This window comes from Rhinolophus hipposideros (assembly GCF_964194185.1).
Source record: "Rhinolophus hipposideros genome assembly, chromosome: 10".
NCBI classification, from domain to species: Eukaryota; Metazoa; Chordata; class Mammalia; order Chiroptera; family Rhinolophidae; genus Rhinolophus; species Rhinolophus hipposideros.
This window is the reverse complement of record NC_138056.1, coordinates 62505168-62521580: the sequence shown is the minus strand read 5'-3', so window position 1 is coordinate 62521580 and position 16413 is coordinate 62505168. Positions and strand designations below refer to the sequence as shown.

At 42.9% G+C, this 16413-nt stretch overlaps 1 protein-coding gene across 6 annotated transcripts in view; it reads right to left on the bottom strand.

The window, feature by feature from the left end:
- The window catches only part of FAT3 (FAT atypical cadherin 3), a 635533-nt gene extending 619953 nt beyond the window's left edge, over window positions 1-15580 (bottom strand). For all 6 annotated transcript variants that reach the window (XM_081062135.1, XM_081062137.1, XM_081062140.1 and 3 more), the window contains exon 1: window positions 15457-15580. The gene's annotated coding sequence lies outside the window, so the exon portion shown is untranslated. The remainder of the gene's footprint in view (window positions 1-15456) is intronic.
- Between the last annotated feature and the right edge of the window lie 833 nt (window positions 15581-16413).

Sequence of the window (16413 nt, the reverse complement as noted above, 5' to 3'; positions counted from 1 at the left end):
GCTGCCTATTACTCAAATTCTTGAACCACATCTCCAAAGGCATAAAAAATAACTCTATTACTTTGTGATTTTGACAGAACCTCAAGTTAGTTATTCACCAGACCATAAGAATCTACTTTGGGCAATGAAATCAACATTTCAGTAACTCTTCTTCCATGAAACAGGAAGCCTTTTAGTAATGCCCTTGGACCTGAAAATAGAAAAGGCAAGAAACCAGGGTCCAAAGCCAGAGGCTAATTGTGATTCAAAGACTCTTTTATGCAAATAAGACCCCTAATCAAGCTAATGCAATTTTCTACATTGTATCTTCCATTTTTTTATTTACATTCAGCTGAGAAGCCCGAATCAGAAAACAGCAGATTTCCAGCTTCTTGATTCAACCTGTTTTGTGTAAGTACAGCCATGGAAAACTCTGGGACAGTCACTCAGACTCTAGTAGCCCATTCCCAGGAGTGAAATGATGCCAGCTCAGAACATCCCAACATTCTGAAGTTAATTCCAACAAGTGGGAAATGACTCATGCAGTGGCAATATCCAGATTTATTGGGCACTGGTTAATTTTCCATTTCCTTTTGTTATCAGACTAGCCTGGATGGGGAAAGTCATTTCCACGAGGGAATGTCTGCACTGCTGCCATGACTCTGGAGGCACTCGACTTGCTTTCTGCTGACGTGGTTGCACACTCACGTTTTAGAAAAATCAAACCAGATTTGCCATCCACTATCAGGTGTTTTCAGGGACACCTTAGTCTAGAGAAGCCTGGGTACTTCCACAGAATCACTATAACTATGAGTAAGGCTGGGGACAGGCCAGGAGCTCAGGACTCCACAAGGAGAGAAATATAATAGTTGTTGGCCCAGCAGAGGGCTAAGGACACAGGTGGTAAAGTTAGACAAAGCTGAGTTAGAATCCTAACTCTGACATCTCCTGAACCACATCACCTTGGACAAGTCACTGATCAGCTTTGTGCCTGAATTTCTTCATCTGTGAAGTAAATAACAGTACCTGCCACCTAGAATTGGGGGATAATTGAGATATTATAAATATCTTATCCATGTCAGTTGTTATTAACAAATGCAAAAATGAATGGAAAAAAAACTGTGAATGGTAAAGTTCTAAACAAATGCAAGTTCAGGACAAGCTGCACCACTATTATTAATATTGTCAAGAATTCCTTTTTAATAGTCTCCTATCAATTGAATGCTTGTTGACCAGCAGGAAGTTTGGGAGTGTTGTTTTTTCAGGAATTCTTCATCCACATTCTCCTTTTCTCAAGTTTCCTCCATAAACATTATCATCCCTACAGTAAAAAACGAGATAATAAAACAGCTTTGTAATTAACCATGTGTAGTAGTATTATTCAAATAATGCAGGACAGTGCAGTTTTGGACCTGCTTCTCAAACTGATAAACAGCAGTTACACTGAGAGTATTTTATCATGAGTTTTAGTAACTTCCCCACCTCTGACAGCCCCGCGCCATTGCAAAGAAGCATGCAATCTAAGAAAAAAAGCATGCAGTCTAAAAAAACTACACTTGCTATGGAAACAAAATTTCAAGATAGGTCCCCCAGTCTCTTTTCCAACCAAATTGCCGCCTGATTCTCTCTACATGGAAATTCCAGAGATGTCCCAGAGATACACTTGGAACAACTTTTAGGTGGGTCAATTTTAATTAAAGATTCTGGGGAATTTTTTAAGTACTTTGATTGTTAAGTAATTTAAAATATGATTTCACATTTAAACATACACATTATGGAACAGACTGTAAAATTCACATAAATATTAGGAGACAAATATTCAGTGGTCAAAGAAATCTGGTTGATGCACATGCCCTGTCTTTGGACTCCTCCAGCAAGCTCTGAGAGTATGAGACCATCCTCCTGTTCCAGTATGGGGATTTGTGTGACTATATTTAAAAAGCCCTGGTTATCAGCAAAAGCTGTGAGTTTAAATCTCAGTCTTGCCAAATTCAGGTCTGTGACCTTGGTTCAATCCCTACCCATATCTTGTCATCTATAAAATGATGATACTAATATCCACCTCCTAGAACACAGTGGATGCCGGAACAAAAGCACATATGCGAGAAGTCTAATGCAACATATGTTCAATAAATCTTAGCCATTTTTTCTCCCCAACTCCATGTCCCTTTTCCTACTTGTTTTTCAGGATTTCAGATCATAATGATGCTTGGAACTCCACCAAACATCATCTAAAACTTCTCTAGAAGATGCTAAATCATTCCAGCATCCAAAACCTATTTGACAGCTCATGCATTCATCCATTCGGCAAATATTCACTGAGCATCTATGTTGTGGCAGACACCGTCTATGAGTGAAAGAGCCCAGGAGACAAGCATATATGTGCAAATATACCATTGCGGGTCATCATCTCACAGATGAACTATTTTCTCTGACATCAAATGACTACAAAGCCTTCTTAGTTGGGGGAAAGAAGGGAAGAAAAAACAAAACATGCTGGAATTCCAGATACTTCCAGTATAGTTTAATGGTCTCACCAGTGTTCACTAAGATACCGGGGTCCCAATTCAGTTCTCCTCAGGGATATTAATAATAACCAAGAGCTGCTAGTGAGGCCAAGAAAAAGAAATAAAAAACCGATAGACCCAAACAAAGAAAAATGCTTCCAGCAGCAAAGAGCCACCAAGAAGGAACTACAGGAACTTGGTCACCAGTGCTTTGTCTATACAGCCTGCCCTTTTACTCACTTTCCAGTTCAGTGGTAACAAGGATCACACACCATTTAGACTCAGCACTCATAGAGTGCTCCAGCCTGCCCGGAAATCTGCATGGAAGCAAAGGATCAAAATGCCCTTTCATCTAAAGAATTGTAAATTAACTCTCTGCCTTTTTAATTACTCTCAATTACTTTCCCACTATTTAAAAGGACTTTTTTTTTTTTTGCATAACAAAATCCAACTCTAATCAATATATGCAGTATATCCCAGCTGATTAGTGCAATTCTTGTTCCACCATGATGCTGGAGTTGTGCCAGCCTTACCTACTAGCACACAATTAAACGGCTGGTAATGCCTGCTGATAGTCAGCAGGCCTCATGAATTAATAGGGGGAAAAAAGGGATTCATATTTGCCTCCACCATCCCCTAAGTGCCCTCACTCTCTTATCTACTTATAGACGCACAACGTGTGCCTGAAGAAATAAAGGCCTGGGACAATCACACAAACCCAAAAGGTACAGGAGCATAAGAAAAGGATCTCCAAACATCATCTCGTCTTTTCAGTAAATCCTTCTAGAAATAAGATATCACTTCCCAACCCCCTTTTTCAATATTGAACTGTGAGCACATTCGAAGTACAGAAAAGACTCAAGTATCTAGCTAGACTCACCTAAATGCAATACTATGAATTATGTTTAGTGTACCTTCAAGCCAATTTTCAATAAACACAAATCACTTAATACAAACTTAAGAGCATTATACATTTCTCATGCTCCCATGGATTTGGTATTAATGATATTTTGTTTGTGAAGCTCACAGAATGACAGTGTCTTAAAAGACAGACGCAACCCTTTCCAATTTCCATTCATTCAAAAACAGTCATTGAACATTTTGATAATTTGACATTCCCAAGACACATACCTGTTTACATGCTGATTTTTCCCGCCTGCCCCTAAAATCATGCTTTAGTGCACAGTAATTAAAAAAACAAGGTATTTGAAATTTTACAAAAGTTGCATTTTAATCTATTATACTATTACCGTGTTTCCCGAAAATAAGACCTAGTCAGAAAATCAGCTCTAATAATGTCTTTTGGAGCAAAAATTAATATAAGACCCGGTTTTATATTATAGTAAAATAAGACCTGGTATTATATTATGTATATTACATTATATTATATTACATTACATTACATTACATTACATTACATTACATTACATAAAACAGGGTCTTATAGTAAAATAAGACCGGGGCTTATATTAATTTTTGCTCCAAAAGACACATTTGAGCTGATTGTCCGACTAGGTCTTATTTTGAGCTGATTGTCCGACTATGTCTTATTTTCGGGGAAACACAGTAACTGCCAGGTAACTCCATGCATTTAGTTACACAAACACAAGCTTTTGTAGGTAGCAGACACTGTAAATTTGATCCTTAAAGGTGATTCTCTTGCACACAACGGTGAGAAGTAGGTAAGCAGTACCCCTTGGGCATCTCCATGTCTCAGTATACACTGGAATGTTGTACTAATTTTAATTTAGAATAACAATAGTTACAAAACAGGTGTATATGAATAATTTAAATTTTAAATATAAATTAGAAAGGCTCCAGGGATCCTCCAAATAACATTCTCATGTACATATTCTATGCTTTCCTGAGACAGAAAAGACTCAGCACTTAGATGGGCTCCCCATCTCCCAGGATATTTTACCTTTGACTGTGAACATCAACCTCCATGAGTATGTACCACTAGGTACATAATTCTTCTGCCAGGACCTCCTCTAAAACAAAGTGGTGCTACTGGAAGGAAACCAGACATTTGGACATATCCAACATGCTTTCTTGGTGTCTTCACCATACTCACTGCAAATTTATAGGAAAGACCCACACCTCTGACAGTACCTGGGTATCAGAACCAGGATTTGCAGAATAATCAAGAACCCGAGTATGTATGTCTGGAGGAACTTCAACTGGAAAAATGTGGACCTCAAATATACTATATCCCATCAGTATCAGAATCATAATGCAGTCCTAACACCTCAGGGATATTTTTCAATATCTGGTCATAGATGCTCCATTGTGAAAGTCAATGATACACTATTCAAATTGAACATAAACAAATATGGTCATTCATTTTTAAATATTAAACACTAGTAAGATGCAGCAATAATAATAAGAGTGCCAGATCAAGATTAATGTTATGTCCCTGAACCCTGGCAATGGTGTGTAGTGGGTGAAGAGACACAGCACAGGTAATTTAATTGCAAGGCAGATGACATTGGGTGCCATAATAGTGATACAAACTGTAGTAGGGGCCTGAGAGCAGAGATATGAAAAAGCAACATAGGAGGTAAGGTTTAAGCAAATCCTTAGGATAGAGTAGGGCTCCAAGTAGTGACTACAGCATTTGGAGAGGGTGGGGAGAGGGAAAGGGGCCAACAGGCAACAAGGAGAGCAAAAGGTAAGAAGGGGGACTGCAGAAGGTGAGAACCCCTTGGACACTTCTCTGGATATTCCAAAGTCTGGAAACGGTAGTGATCTTATTTGGTATCTTCACTAAAGAGCTGATATTGTCAGAGGTGTAACTCTGGTTGGTATTGGACTGAAGCTATTGCCCAGAAACTGTTAAGCTTTAACATTTGCCCAACATCTCCATAAATAGGGTGGACATTTGGATCTTCTCTACCTCCAGTCCCATTCCGTCTTCCTTGTAGCTTCCTCTCTGATGCCCCTCTTCAAAGCAGTGCTGAGGGCGAAGGTCAAACTCTAACTTTCAGGTCATCGTGTATTTAAAAGAAAATACGTTTCCCATATGCACTGACTCTTGCCTCTCTTTAGGAAATTTGATGTACAAAAACTTCAAGTTAAAAAACGATAAATTAAGGAGAAATAAAATACTCTTTATAAAAGAATGTGCTATAGGATCTGCTTCAATAGAGAGTTTTCCCTAATTGAATGCATTTAAAATGTGATTTGTTTTGAAAAATGTGATTTACACTCACGTTTAAAAACATATCTAGCATATGAAAGCAATCTAGGCTTATTCTCTTTGATTATCATAGCAAGCACTGATGAGCTGTATGAAAGTGGCAAATTTCATAAAATATCTGTATCTCCCTCTCACTCTTTGGGAGAAGAGGTATAATGTTATTAATCCTATCTATTTAACAGAAATATAGAGAATATAAATTAAACAGACTGTATGCACTGCGGAATACAACTTGGGAATAAAATGATTAACACAAATAATTACACATACAAAATCTACGCTATCAAAGTAAAAGATTATCTAATTATTGGATAATTCAAGGAGATCTAGAAAATTAACTTAACAATATAGTATGTTTTCATCTTACATTTCCCAATCAATTACCTAGATTGCAGTTTCCTCATTGTAGTAGTTGTCTCCTGGATATAAATGAAAAGTATTATTGTCCCATTATTAATCCAGGGACTTCCAAGCAGACGATGTCACTTAAACTCAATAAAAGATGCTGATGCCATCTTTCTGACTTAGGGTCACACATGCATTACGTCCTTTTCTGTGCCTATCTAAGTAAGCATCATTCAGTTGAGAAAGATAACGTTTGAAGGGTCAGGTACTACATTTGTTTAATATGCTCCAAGCAAAATCAGTCCAAAGTAATAAGAGAACTCAATACATTTTTGCCAACAATGACATGGATTTGAAGAATCCATCAGAAAGACTAGCAATGAAATGTGTACTTAGTTCACACAGGCTGTGAATGATCCACTGTGACTACAATAAAGATGAAATGCTAAATTACTTTAAACAGCTCCTACTTAGAACATACTTACGAAGATAAGGAATTAAGAAATCCTATAACTCTAGCTGTTCAAATTAATACCAGTACAGGAGGCAGCTAAAATTTAAATTGTAAACAGGTAGTGACAAATCCTCAAGGATTCAGTGAACCATGTTTCTCCCTCCCTCACTTGTTGTCAACATTCCCAAGTTATTTCTTTACTAATTGCAGTACTTTCAAGCATTTGTAATTATCAAACGCAATTCAAAAAGACATATATCCCACAACAAGGATATTCAAAAAGAATTTCCCGATCTCCTGTACGAATGGAAACTTTCCCATGCCAACAGTCTGGAGTAAGAAGGATCTGTATCACTAAACCATCAACCATAAAAGAAAAAAGGACAGAGAAATGTGGATCTAAATGTAAACCTACTGTTAGATAAATATAACACAGATCTAATAGATATAAAGAAGAAATTCATCTCACAAATTACTTTTAAAATGCCAGAGCAAAAATTTCACAATTAGTATTTGTACCTCACTCCCCCCCACCAAGACTTGCTTTTTCAGTGATACAAAGTCCCGACTGAGGTTTTGGTGACACTTCAGGATGTTTGGAAATATCATGAGCTCACTCCATGAAAATGGCCATCAATGGGAGATGCATTTTTAAATTAAAAAGGATTTTAAAAATTAAAAAATTTAAAAAATTTACCAAAAAAAGCACACATCACAAGTCAAGAAGCGCAAAACGGCAAACGGTCAAGTTCCAACAGCTAAAAAGATCCAAGACATTATGAGTTTTTAATGAGTGAAACATGCCATGAGAAAGAGACCTTCTGTCAATAAATCCAAATCCTGGTTCCCTAATTAAACCATTTAATACAGTGTCTGAATATGTAGACACCAGACTTCAACATTTCTTAATTATATTCAATTCCAGGCATATTTTTCCATTTAATTGACATTCTGAAATGCCTTTATAGTTCTATCAGATAGGTACCAAATTCTCAAGGGATATTGCTACACACTTCTGAATTCTGATTCATCTAATTGAAATTGTTATTATGAAACTTTTTTTGAAATGTAGGTAATATTCATGCCCCACTTTCTCCATAACTCCAACATTAGTCGTCCACATTTGGCCTACTTTTCATTTGTACATTTCTTTACAGTGAAGCTCTCTACAGCCAGGTCAATCTGATGAAACTATAACTACAAACCCCAGACTGGCATGGGACCATGCCACACGAATCACACAACACACTGCTCAACCAGTCACAGTAACAACTGCCATCAATTAGCCACCACTTAGTGCCAAACAGAGAATTCCAAACTACAGTCTTAAAAACAGACTTCAGATGCCCTAAATATTAATCCTATACTTAAAAAAAACAACATGTAGATGCTCTAGGTTTCAAAGACCAAGATATCTTCCAAGATCTTTCCAAGATACAGCCTCCTTCTGCTTTTGAAAGGCACACAGACACACACATACAGTGCTTATCTGATAGAAAAAATGACATTTATACTGGCGTTAAGCACATTTGTCATGAGATTGAGTCAGTATTATCTGGCATGATTTCAGATGTTTATTAACTGTTACATAATGTTCAATGATATTTAGTAGTATTAATAATTTGGGGTTTATTTCAAAACGTGAAATGTCATAGCTGCTCCAGCATGCTCACTTTTTTAACCTTCCACAGTACTGAAAAGGCTATAATTTTTATCAGATTGCTTGGAATTTAATTTAGTTGAAGTCCTGAATTTACAATTAATCCTCCAGTTAACCTGTCTTATCTGTACCTCATTCAACAGCTGGGCTTATCTCTAACATTTCAAAAAAATTACTGAAATATTATTTGTAGCAGCTTTGCACAGTACAAGTTATCAGCAAGTCATGGTAAAACGTCCAAAGTAAAAGTTTTAGTCTTTTCACCCACATTCTGGAAGCTAGTATTACTAGGCGTACCATTTACTTGACTTTTCTTCATGTTAAAAAGCAAGTAACAGACCTGAATGCTGAATTCCTAAAGGACAGAACACCTCAGAGTTCTCTCTGTGCCAAAGCTAACTCTGAGATTCATAACTAAGCCTCAAATGGAGGAAAACAGAGAACTCAGAATATGCCAAGTACCTCATTCTGGAGGAATGAAGTTTCTTCCCTGTGTGGGCCAGAAGCATGCCTGCCAAACTCAGTAGGTTCCTTCCACCTTCAACATTAAACAGTGCTGTGATTTTGTTTCCCTTAAATGTATACATTAGTCACAGCTAGACTGTGAACTCCCTCAGGACAGGATTCTTTTTATTTTATTTATTTATTTATTTTTATGCAACGCATCCCTTGTAATCCCCAAGAATAAAAAGAGAATTGAGCAAATATTGATGGATTACTTCAAATTCATTCTCTGAATTCATAATTACATTACAGACGCTCTCCTCCCCTACCCCCCCAACCCCCCCCCGACACACACACACCAGAATCCAATATGAAAAGACGAGAAATACCTGTTCCTGGAGATGTCTGAAACTTTCCAAATTTCATTGACTGGCACCCAGAACATGCTATGATTACTACCTGGAGAAGGAACTGAGAGAAACTAGAGTGAAACGGAGGCTAGATCCACGTTAGGCAACAGAAGGAATGTTAACCACTGGCAAAACTGAGAAAAATCGCAGGAGGCAGGAAGCCATGAACCTTCCTGGTCACCTCCTTCAAGGTCAGTCCAGCTCAATGTCAACCCATGATAAGAGACTAGGGGTGAAGGTAATAGCAGGAGAATGAAGAACACGTGTTCTTGACGTTCCCTCACATTCCTTGCGGTCTCAGAGCTTTGACGGGAGGAAATTCTAATCCCAGACCTGAGGTACAGCCTTTGTAGCCATGTTCCTTGCCCCAATAAAATTATCTGCAAGGCTTCAAAACATACGGATGCCAAGGTCCTACCCGCAGAGATTCTGACTGAAATGGTCTGCACGCAACTTGGGCATCAGTTGTTTTAAAAGCATGTGGGTGATTCTAAAGTGCAGTCAAGGTTGAGAATTGCTCTAAGATCACTATTGGGAGCTTAGGGTGGTTTGAAAAGCCTCCCGTTAACTGTGAACAGGGAGTGCCATAAACAACCCATTAAATTTTATGAAAACAGCAAAACTGAATGATTCTTAAAAGGATCACCTAAAAAGCAGCTTATCTGTGTTGATACTCTTTTCGATACTACCCACAGTCAACTACAAAACCCAGAATTATTGACATAAACCACTAGGCAGCCAGTGTGTGTATATGTAGGGGACGGAATGGGAGCAAACATGTAGCTCCCAGACACATTTAAAACACCTAAAGGTCCTCTCTGAAGTGCTGTCTGGGGGTGGGGGGAGGGTTGCAGGGGGGGAGGGTTCGGGGGAAAGCAGCATAAAAGGATAATGGAGAAAAGGGCCTGAATAAATTCTGGTGTGTTCCCAAAAGATGTCTAACATTCTGACAGCCTATTTGGCCTGTTCCATGAATATGTTCTTTCAAAAAACGATCCCTGTCCTAAAGAAATGAAAGAATTACTTTTGTGGTGTCTTGCCTACATTAGCATACCACTAAGAATTATTAAACTGGTTTTTATACACTTTATACTCCCCCTAAAAGTTCACTTCAGCTCATAGTAATCTCTCCCTCCTCTAACCCTGTTCACTGACACACTTTTGTCAATTAGCAAATATGGCCATGTGTTGATTTGTAGTTTGCACACATGGGTATCCCCTATCTTCCCAACAAAACAGAGAGTACACAGAAGCAAAGGATATATTTTGTTTTCAAAAAGGACACATTTGAATTCTGCCTACTTCCTTGCAAAGGAGGTAGGTTTAGTATTACTTTTAAAAATAATTTTTTAAAGAGATAAAAGAAACAAAGAAAAATAAAATAGAAAAAATGAAAGTGAAGTTTTTTAAGAAAAACATTAATGATTTAAACTCTATGTTACTTTACAGAATGAGAACAAAGGGATAAATTTAAAACATATAAGAAAGGCAAGAGTTAAACAAATTTCCTTTATTAAACAGAGGCTAGAATCCACAGTCTTGGAACCCTGAAAGATCAGAAAGATAAAATATTAAGACCTGCTCCAGGATCCCATTCAAGGTCTCCTGTACAACTTTTCTGTCCAGGCAAGGCAACACTTATAAAGCAATGTCTAAGGAAGGAAAGTCACACAGCCCCTTCCACCCAACAAGACCTCCACCTGGACCATCACAGTCATACATATCTATCCAGTGAAGGAAGGAACATCTCTGATTATATGAATAGTTTGATCATTAACTTTTGAAATCTGTTCTGTATTTTCTCTGACCATCATCACGCCAGTAAATTCATTCTCCAGTTGTCATCCCTTCTGCTTCAAACAAAAAGATCTCAATTCTAGGACCAGCTAAAATTAAGACTAACCTGAGAATGCCATTCCATTTCAGAACTACTAGAATGGGTCATTTGTCACTGTTCCACATAACTGATAGCCTATTTGGGTATACCAGAAACTGGTTCAAAGCCACTAGACAAGTGTCAAATATGTTCTCAATAAATTCAATCTGTGGCATTAAGCTGAATCTTTTTTTTTTTTTTTTTTTTTCCTTTAGGGGAAGCCAAGCTTTCTTCAAATTATTCTTAGACAGGAATTGAGGGAAAATGAGGCAATGTAAAGAAAGAAAGAAAAATCTTATTAAAGGAGTAGATACTCTTCAATTGACAGAAAATTCAGTAATTGACAGAAAAATCAGTAAGTTTGAGAAGCCTGTAGGATCAAATTGACCAAAGCACAGACAAGATATTTACAGTCCGAGTCTTTCAAGAGGAAGCTGCCTAGGCCACAAGTATTTATTTTGTGCCTATTAGGCAGGAGGCACTGTGGTTGCCCTCCAGAGGACAGGCTATAAAACAGACCCAACCCCTACAGTGGACAGAAAGATGTGTGTAATAACATAGTCAACAATTAGAGACTGAAAAGTGTTTCAGCAAATTTTATGAGTAAGAAACACAGAAATTGTGTTTCTGCCTTCAACTTTTTAAGGCGAGTATCTGTTGAAATCTGGGGCTCCCTCATCTGCAGGAAAAGATTGGGAAGGAAATGCATCCTTCCCTGTAAATCTGTCAGATCACCTTTCTTTTGAATTTTCATTCCTTCCCAGCCTTTCTCACAATCAGCAAAGACAATGGTTTCATCAATAGTCCTTCCTCAGCAACCAAAGGAAATCAATCCAAATGGACTGGCCCACCTGATCCCATCAGAGGATTCCCCAGGCAGTGCTCCTTAAGAAGGAAAAAAAAAAAACACTAGGAATGACCCACAATGGAAGAAAAATTCCCAATATTACCCCTTTCCTCTTGCCCCAGAGGCAAAAGTCAACCCACAAACTAACTGGACAGATGTGGAGTATCATGAAATGCCACTCCCAACTCTACAAATAGTAAGGTATAGCCACCTTGGTCCTATTTGCATTGAGCTATTAATATAGCCTAACAACACAACCATAGGAAGCACTCCTCAGATCAGCTGGTAATGACTAAATATCCTCTTTTCAGTGGTAATTGCCCACTTCTTTTTATTTGACATAATTCATCAGTCAGATGAGAGCAGGTCATACTGCAGCGAAGAATAAAGCAAGGATAACATAACCTGACACATCAAAATGTTCTTATGTGAGCTGCCTGAAGAGCTGCTGCTTCACAAAAAGCTATGAGCTGGCAAAAATAACCATATAGCATACAGGTCAGTGGGCATACACTCTGTTTATTGCTACTCATTTCATTTTTGAGTAGCTCAGCACAACTATAATTGCTAGTTAAGAGAGAGACTGGGTCCTGACTTTTTTTTTTTTTTTAAATCCCCCAAAATGACTGTGCCAGGAACCAGAATAAATAAAATTTGGGAAAAGCAAAGGGGGTTGATAGCCAGTCACTGGGCAACAAACACTGGCTGTGAAAATCCTGCAGTTACAAGAGATGGAGCCAGCCCAGCAGCTGACCGATTTCTGATCTCTGAGCCAGCTGCCTTTCATGTGGAGTTCTCTGTGTGGTTCAGATATGAAGACATTAAATACTGGACAGTTCTGGGAACTTTCTCATCCCAGTGCACTGTGCATAGAAATTGGCTCCAGCAACATTCATTATCCAAGTTCCAAAAAGGCAACAAGGATTCACGATTAAATATCTGCATTCGATTTAATTCTAAAAGACAACTTTCCTCCTTGTAAAAATGTTAAAAAGCCCTTCCCCCACTCCAACCCTGTTAGAAGAAAAGCACATCAAAGAGTTCAAGTTATTGTGCATTTTCTGTCTTTGTCTCTTGGCGCCCTGGTTTTCTTGGCTGTTCTTTATTCTCTCACTGCTCAGCAACTCCAATTTAGAAATAATAAAAAAAAGAAGAAAAAGGCAGGAGCAGTTGGCTCGGTGCGATTTCCAGGATTCTGCAGAATCTCAATCTCTCAGTCGCTTTTCCCTCATTCTCTTTCCTCCATCTCCTCCCTTCTTTTCCTTCTCAGATTCAAATCTCCACATCTCCACGTCACAAACCAGAACATCATTCAAACATTCGATAAACGTTAAAATGAAGTTCAGTGTCTGCCGGAGGAGGCAAAATCTGGGCTCTCTGTGATGAATTCTGAGAAGTGGGCACCTCAGTTCTCTATTCCTAGATCGCAGGCTTCCCCACTTCCACCACCTGAACTTGCCGCCTGAAGCAGAGGCAAAGTCCTCTGCAGTGTTTCTGATGGGTTCCCAGTCTCTGCATTTATTTTAATTCGGCCCGGGCTCAATCAGAGAATCTAATCCTAGCAACAAAGCCAGGAACACAAATCCACCGTGATGAACTGCTTGGCCTGCTCCCCCGCCCCCTTCCTCCCACCGCCCCCGACTTGCCTTTGAAAAGACAAGTGTTGGGGCCAGAAAATTAATACGTCCGAGGCGGAGAGGAGAAAAGCAGCAGATTACCAGTGGCCAGGAATGGTTTAGGTTTCGTGGTTTGTTTACGTGTATTTTTTAAGCATCAAGGACCCATACGTGTGAACCCAAGCTGGTCAACCCCCCCCCACCACCACCACCACCACCACAGTGCGTAGCACAGCCTAGGAGCTGTCCAGACTGCTCTCCCCATCCCCCTCTCCCGTCTGGCTGGGCCTGGGTGAGTGGGGGAGGTTCGCGCGGGTTTGTCTGACACTTGTAAATGGAAGTGGGATCCAACTTGGAAAACAAACGCGCCGGAGTCTGGGGGCGGGGAAGAGGAGAGCAGAGGAGGAGAAAAGACTTCCATCATTAGCCCAGTCCCCGCTTCCCTCCCTCGCTCCCGCTGCCGCTGCTGCAGGTTCGCCCAAACCAGAAGCGGAGTCCCAGTGGGTGCGCGGCGGCGGTGACAGGGAGATCCCGGCTGAGGCGCGGAGAATCCGCCAGAAGCCGCGGAGCCACTGCCACCGACCGCCCACACTCTGGGCTGCAGGCGCTTCTCCCTCCCAGGAACCTCCGCTAGCCCCCCACGGCGACCTTGTCAGGTTTCTGCAGCCTCTCTTCTTCCTCACTTCCATTCGGCACCCCCTTCCACTGCCTGGTTTGCCCCCGTTATTACACGAAGCTAAGGTTTCAGGATGCCACCACCAACCGCACACATGTCCCGGGAGCCCCACCCTTTCCTCTCGTCGCAGCCTACTTAAGAGGCTCCTTTAGCTCGAAGCCAATCTCCCGCCACCCCCACATCTTTGCCCCAAGCGCCCGCCCACCCACTAGAGTGGAGCGAAGAAAAGTGAACAATAAAAGTTGCCTTCCGCGAAGCCTAATTGTGGTCAATGTTTAACCGTCTCGGAAAGCACACGCGACAAAAGTCAGCGGAAGAGGGAAGGAAGGAATACAGACCACAGCACGGCTAAAAATACCCGCGCTTGCCACCTCGCGCAAGCTGGGGGGCCAGATGCACTTTAGCTCAGCGACCCCCACTGGCCGAATCCTGGCGCGCAGTGCGCGCCGCGCGAAGACAGTCCGGGCCACCTCCGCCGCCTGCCCGCCCGCGCCCCAGACGTCCACCACGGCCCTGCACCCACATTGGTCCCGGCGAGGTGGTCGGTCCAGAACCGCCCGGGAAGGGACCTAAAGTGCCAAGCAGGCCTGCCCTCGTGTTCCCTCCCCGCGACCCAGAGAGGGCTGCAATGCATCCCCAGGACAGTCAGGCCAACGCTGCTTTTTTTTAAAGACAAGCAACCTTCACTCATGCCCGCCAAAAATCATGCATTCTTCTAAGACATTCCGTTTCCCTGTCCCTGTCAAGATAGCAAGGAAAAGTCCCTCCTCTCGCCATGCCGCAAAAGGCTGTCCATTCAGTCTGAAGGCCATTGCCGTTCAGTAAATCTCACTCTGTCCATGACCCCCGCAAGCCGGAATCAAGCGTGGAACAGACCCGCAGAATGACGGGTAAACCCTTCCTCTCCCTGGCCCAAGTGCAGCTGGGTTCCCTGTTCCGCCTGAAGCCTAGCCAAGGGACGACCCAACTTGCGCCTCTGGGTCCCTCAAGTGCGTCCACGGCCCTATGAACATCCCGACTGCGCCTCACCGGCACCGGCTACCAAGCATGCTCGCCGCCTGGACCCTCTCCTCCACCTGCCCCGGCGGCCGGGGCTGGGAGGAGGGCGGGGAGAGATGCACGGATCCCAAGCCCCCGGCACCTCCTTCTCCAATCTTCATCCCCAAACTTGGCCAACTCTTCATGCCAACCTCCCGACTACCGCCGCAGGACAGAATCTCCTTCCCCTCCTGGAGGCGACGGGGGCTGGAAGCCGTGTCGAGGCAGGAACTTTACAAGGTGAAAAGTTTCCCCCACGCGCTCTGCGGGCTCTCGCCTTCCCGAGCCCACCTCGCAGCCCATTTGCAACCAGCAGCTGGAGCTGTACTCCGGACAGCGCGCTCCAGCCCGTGCACCAGGAAGCCAAAAAAAAAAAAAAAATCACGCTAAAAATCCCCTACGCACCCTTGACTCCGCCGGCGATCCACGGCTCCACCGGGCGCTTCCCGCGGGGGGCTTCCTCTGCGGTGCTCCTGCCCAGCGCGAGCTGAGCACCCAGCCGCTGCCGCCGCAGAGCTCGCCGCGCGCTCGCGGGGACTGGAGCCGCGAGCAGAGCAGAGGCGCTCGGGACGCCGCCGCTGCCACGGGGGCTCGCAGGCGGAGGAGGGAAGCCGGGAGGAGGCGAACGGCAGCGGGAGGAGGGGCGCGGGGGCGCGAGATCCCAATCTGCAGCCCAGATCACAGCGCAGCCTGCCGGGAGAAGCGCCGACTCTCCAGTCGGCTCCGCGTCTGCCGCTGCCGCCGCTACTGCTCACCGCCTCGCTACTCCCAGCTCCCCATCGCAGCCGACGCCGACGCACGGCCAAGCCCCTCTCCCTCGTCTCCCCCTCTCGCTTCTCTCTCGCTGTCTCCTCCTCCCAAACCGCGAGAGAAAAGGGCGAGGGGGAGAAAAACCTCGGCGTCCGGGATGACTAGCGATCTCGGAGCGCGGCGCAGGGGAGAGGGGGCGGGTGGGGAGGAGGACTGTGGGGGAGGCGAGGCGAGCGGGAGGGCGCTCCCGGCGCCTGGCCTGAAGCTGGACTAATTTTAGAGCTCTAGTCTTTCTCCACGGGTCTCTCGGGGCTCGAGGATAACACAACGTGCCTTCCTGCCGCGGGGTAGAGCGTGGTGCGGACTTCAGAAAGCGCACAGGCACCGCTTGCAGTCCCACCCGCACCACAGCCCCGCGCAGAGGTTGAGCACGTGTTACTCTCCTAGGACAGGTGAGGAAACTGAGGCACATCGAGGTGAAAATGGCTTCTCTAAGATCCCAACGTTAGTTTCAAGCGTGAAGATTAAACCATCAAATTTGTTCCAAATGTGCAACGCAGACTGGGCTCCTACTCCTTTCCCACACATTTTTGGACCCTGGGTCATCCCACA